Raw genomic sequence first — 5,421 nt, 5'->3', positions numbered from 1 at the left:
CCTCCGGTGCAGCGTATGTTCGGTTGGGTCTCAGGATCCCCCTTATGCAGCTTCATCCAGGATTTGGCAATGACATCGTGACTTCCATGTTGCATGGTGAGTAATTCCGCACCGCTTCTGGCCCCTGTGTGTGTGCCTGGTGTTCTCAGACTTAGGTATTTGGTTCACATCGGGAGAGAGCCTGAGCTAGGGTTAGGTTTCGGTCTAGTGACGTCACCAGGGCCAAAGCAACACCAGTCCTGTGATTGCCCTGGAGGGCTTAACTGAGGGCCCATGTGCAGGTGTTGGTCAGGTGTAGGGTTAGGTTGGGAGTTAGGGTGAGGGTTTGGTGGTGGGTTTTTGTGAGGGTACCGTTAGCGTTATGTCCCAGGAGGCTCCAGGCACTGAACCCCCTGCAGTGCTGTGGTCTCCCGAAGGCTGAGTGGAGGGCACATGGGAGGGTGCCACTCAGGCGTAGTCTTTGAGTGCCAGGGCCAGCCTCCTGTATGGGCCACTCTTTGGTTGTTCCTCAGTACCCTCCCTTATATGGCTGCATCCGGGCTTTGGCAATGACATGGTGACATTTCATGTTCCATGCCGAGTAATACCCACTGCTTCTGGCCCTTGTGTGCCTGGCATTCTCAGACTTAGGAATTGGGTCCCCATTGGGAGAGAGCCTGAGCTAGGGTTAGGGTTCGTCTCAGGGATGTTGCCAGTACCGATGGGATACCAGTCCTGTGATCTTCCTGGAGGCCGAAATGAGGTCCCATGCATGGGTGTGGGTTAAGTGTAGGGTAAGGGTGGGAGTTAGGGTGACGTTTTGGTGGAGGTTTATAAAATGTGGGATTCACTGCAAAAGAAAGAACAGGAAGAAATGATAGGGTCGTAATCAGCACAGATATAAGCAAGATGTCTGAACTAGAATTTAGAACCACAATAATAGGAGTACTAACTGGTGTGGAAAAAATTATAAAATCCATTTCTTCAGAGATAGAAGAAATAAAATCTGTTCAGGATGAAATTAAAAATGCTAAAACTCTCACACAATATCGAATGGATGCCATAATGGCATTGATGGACAAAGCAGAGCAGTGAATCAGCAATATAGAAGATAAAATAATCAGAATAATGAAGCAGAAAAAAGGAGGGAAACTGGCAAAAGAGCATGATACAAGAAGTAGAGAACTCAGTGACTTAAAAGAAAAAAAGGAATAACATCTGAAAAATAGGAGTGCCAGAAGAGGAAGACAGAGAAAAAGGGGCAGAAGGTTTATGTGAACAAATTATAGTGGTAAACTTTCATAATGTGGAGAATGACACAGACATCAAAATCTGAGAAGCACAGAGAACTCCCATTAGTTTGAACAGAAAACGACAATTGCCAAGGCATATTATAGTCAAATTCATAAATACAGACAAGGAAAGAATTATGAAAGCAGCAAGAGAAAAAATGTCCTTAATGTACAAGGGAAGTCAGATCAGGTTTGCAGCGAACCTGTAAACAGAAACTTGACAGGTCAGAAAGGAGTCACAAGATATATTCAGTGTGCTGAATCAGTGAAATATGCAGCCAGAATTCTTTATCTAGCAAGGCTGTCATTCAAAATAGAAGGAGAGATAAAGAGTTTGCTAGACATTCAAAAAGTAAAGGAGTTCACAGCCACTAAACCAGCCCTACTAGAAATTTTAAGTGGGAATCTTTGGAGAAAAGACAAAACAAAACAGAAAAGACCAAAAGCAACAAAGATTAGAAAGGACCAGACAACATCATCAGAAACCACAAATCTACAGGCAACACAATGGTACAAAATTCATATCTTTCAGTACTCAATCTAAATAAATGCCAATGGACTAAGCAATCAAAAGACATAGGGCATCACAAAGGATAAGAAAAAAAGATCTATCTATATGCTGCTTACAAGAGACTCATTGTAGACCTAAAGATACATGCAAATTGAAAATAAAGGGATGGAGAATCATCTATAATGCTAATGGTTGCCAAAAGAAAGCTGGAGTAGCCATACTTATACCAGGCAAATTAGGTTTTTTTTTTTTAAATTTTTTTTATTTTTCAACGTTTATTTTATTTTTGGGACAGAGAGAGACAGAGCATGAATGGGGGAGGGGCAGAGAGAGAGGGAGACACAGAATCGGAAACAGGCTCCAGGCTTTGAGCCATCAGCCCAGAGCCTGACGTGGGGCTCGAACTCACGGACTGCGAGATCATGACCTGGCTGAAGTCGGACGCTTAACCGACTGCGCCACCCAGGCGCCCTGCAAATTAGGTTTTAAAATAAAGACTGTAACAAGAGATGAGGAAGGTCATTGTATCATAATTAAAGGGTCTATCCACCAAGAAGATCTATAATTGTATACATTTGTGCCCCCAATGTGATGGAACTCAAGTATATAAATCAACTAATTAATCACAAACATAAGAAGAAAAATGTCAAATACACAATGCAACCTTACACCTAAAGGAGATGGAAAAAGAATAGCAAATAAAGCCCAAACAGGCAGAAGAAGGTAATAATAATATTAGGGCAGAATTCAATGATATCGAAATCAAAAAACAAACAAACCAGCAAAAAACAAAACAGTAGAACAGTTCAATAAAACCAGGAGCTGTTTTTTTGAAATAATTAACAAAATTGATAACCCCCTAGCCAGATTGATCAAAAATAAAAAGGAAATGATCCAAATAATTAAAATCATGAATGAAAGAGGAGATACCACAGCCAACATCACAGAAATACAAACAATAAGAAGACCATACTATGAGCAATTATATGCCAACAAATTGGGCAATCAGGAAGAAATGGACATATTCCTAGAAACATATAAATTACTGAAACTGAAACAGGAGGAAATGGAAGCTTTGAAGAGATCCAAAACCACTGAAGAAATTGAATGAGCAATCAAAAACCTCCCAACAAAGAGTCCATGGCCAGATGGCTTTCCAGAGGAATTCTACCAAACATTTAAAGAAGAGTTACCACCTATTCTTTTGAAGCAGTTCTAACAAATAGAAATGGATGGAAAACTTCCAAACTCATTCTATGAGTCCAGCATTACCTTCAATCCAAAACCAAAGACTGCGCTACAAAGGAGAACTACAGACCAATTTCCCTGATGAAGCTTGATCGAAAAATTCTTAACAAGATACTAGGCAACTGGATCAAGCAATACATTAAAAGAACTATTCATCACGATCAAGTGGGATTTATTCCTAGGATGCAGGGCTGATTCAATATCCACAAATTAACCAATGTGATTCATCACATTAGTAAAAGGATACAATCCACATGATCCTCTCAATAGATGTAGAAAAAGCATTTGACAAAATACAGCATCCTTTCTTGATAAATACCCTCAAGAAAGAAGGGATAGAAGGATCATACCTCAAGATCATAAAGGCCGTATAAGAAAGACCCACAGCTAATATCCTCAATGGGGGAAGACTGAGAGCTTTCTCTCTAAGGTCTGGGCTACAGCAAGGATGTCCATTCTCACCACTATTATACAACATAGTATTGGAGGTCCTAGCCTCAGCAACAAGACAATACAAAGAAATAAAAGGCATCCAAATCAGCAGGGAGGAAGTCAGACTTTCAGTGTTCATAGATGACATGGTACTCTATGTGGGAAACACAAAAATCTCCACCAAAAAACTGCTAGGACTGATACATGAATTCAGCCAAGTCGCAGGATACAAAATCAGTATTCAGAAATCAGTTGCATTTTTATACACCAATAATGAAGCAGCAGAAAGAGAAATCAAGGAATCGATCTCATTTACAATTGCACCAAACACCATAAAATACCTAGGGATAAATCTAACCAAAGGGGTGAAAAATCTGTAAACTGAAAACTATAGAAAGTGCATGAAAGAAATTGAGGAAGACACAGAAAAATGGAAAAACATTCCATGCTCGTGGATAGGAAGAACATATTGTTAAGATGTCGATACTACCTAAATCAATCTACATATTCAATGCAGTCCCTATCAAAATAACACCAGTATTCTTCGCAGAGCTAGAACAAACATTCCTAAAATTTGTATGGAATCAGAAGAGACCCCAAATAGCCAAAGCAATCCTGAAAAAGAAAACATAGGCTGGAGGTATCACAATTCCAGACTTCAAGCTGTGTTACAAAGTTGTAATCATCAAGACAGTATGGTACTGGCACAAAAACAGACGCTTAGATCAATTGAACAGAATAGAGAACCCAGAAATGGACCCACAAACCTATGGCCAGCTAATCTTTGACAAAGCAATAAAGAATATGTAGTAGAAAAGACAGTTTCTTCAGCAAATGGTACTGGGAAAACTGGACAGCGACATGCAGAAGACTGAATGTGGACCACTTTCTTACACCATACACAAAAGCAAACTCAAAATGGATGAAAGACCTAAACATGAGGTGGGAAGCCACCAAAATCCTAGAGGAGAAAACAGGCAACAACCTCTTTGACCTCGGCCGCATCAACTTCTTACTTGCCATGTCTTCAGAGGCAAGAGAAACAAAAGCAAAAATGAACTCTTGGGACCTCATCAGGATAAAAAGCTTCTGCACAGCAGAGGAAACAATCAGCAAGCTAAAAGGCAATCAATGGATTGGTAGAAGATATTTCCAAATGACATATCAGATAAAGGGTTAGTACCCAAAAATCTATAAAGAACTTACCAAACTCAACACCTAAAAAGCAAATAATCCAGTGAAGAAAAGGGCAAAAGACATGAAAGATACTTTTCCAAAGAAGACATCCAGATGTCTAACAGACACATGAAAAGATGCTCAACATGACTCATCATGAGGGAAATACAAATCAAAACCACAATGAGATACTCCCTCTCATCTGTCAGAACAGATAAAATTAACAACTCAGGCAATGACATGTTGATGAGGATGTGGAGAAAGACAAACCCTTTTGCACTGCTGGTGGGAATGCAAACTGGTGCAGTCACACTGGAAAAGAATATGAAGGTTCCTCAAAAAAATTAAAAATAGAAGTACACTATGACCCAGAAATTCACTACTAGGTATTTATCCAAAGGTTACAGGACTGCTGATTCAAAGGGGAACATGACCCCAATGTTTAGCAGCACTATCAACAATAGCCAAAGTATGAAAAGAGCCCAAATGTCTATTGACTAATGAATGGATAAAGAAGATGTGGTATATATATACAATGGAATATTACTCATCAATCAAAAAGAATGAAATCTTGCCACTTGTGACAGTGTAAATGAAACTACAGTGTATTATGCTAAGTTAAAGAAGTGAGAGTAAGACAAATATCACATGATTTCACTCATGTGGAATTTAAGAAACAAAATATATGAACATAAGGGAAGCAAAAATAATATAAAAACAGAGAGGGAGACAAATTATGAGACTCTTAAATAAGGAGAACAAACAGAGGGCCACTGGTGTGGT

At 39.5% G+C, this 5,421-nt stretch overlaps 1 long non-coding RNA gene across 1 annotated transcript; it reads left to right on the top strand.

Annotated features, from left to right (window-relative positions):
• LOC128313370 (uncharacterized) lies at nt 1–5,192 on the top strand. The gene is made up of 2 exons (XR_008293971.1): nt 1–2,021; nt 2,265–5,192. It is a non-coding gene; the product is annotated as an uncharacterized LOC128313370 (long non-coding RNA).
• Nucleotides 5,193–5,421: the final 229 nt, after the last annotated feature.

Source organism: Acinonyx jubatus, chromosome E1 (genome assembly GCF_027475565.1).
Source record: "Acinonyx jubatus isolate Ajub_Pintada_27869175 chromosome E1, VMU_Ajub_asm_v1.0, whole genome shotgun sequence".
Taxonomy (NCBI): domain Eukaryota; kingdom Metazoa; phylum Chordata; class Mammalia; order Carnivora; family Felidae; genus Acinonyx; species Acinonyx jubatus.
Note: the sequence above shows the minus strand (reverse complement) of the source record. Positions and strands in the feature narration are given on the sequence as shown.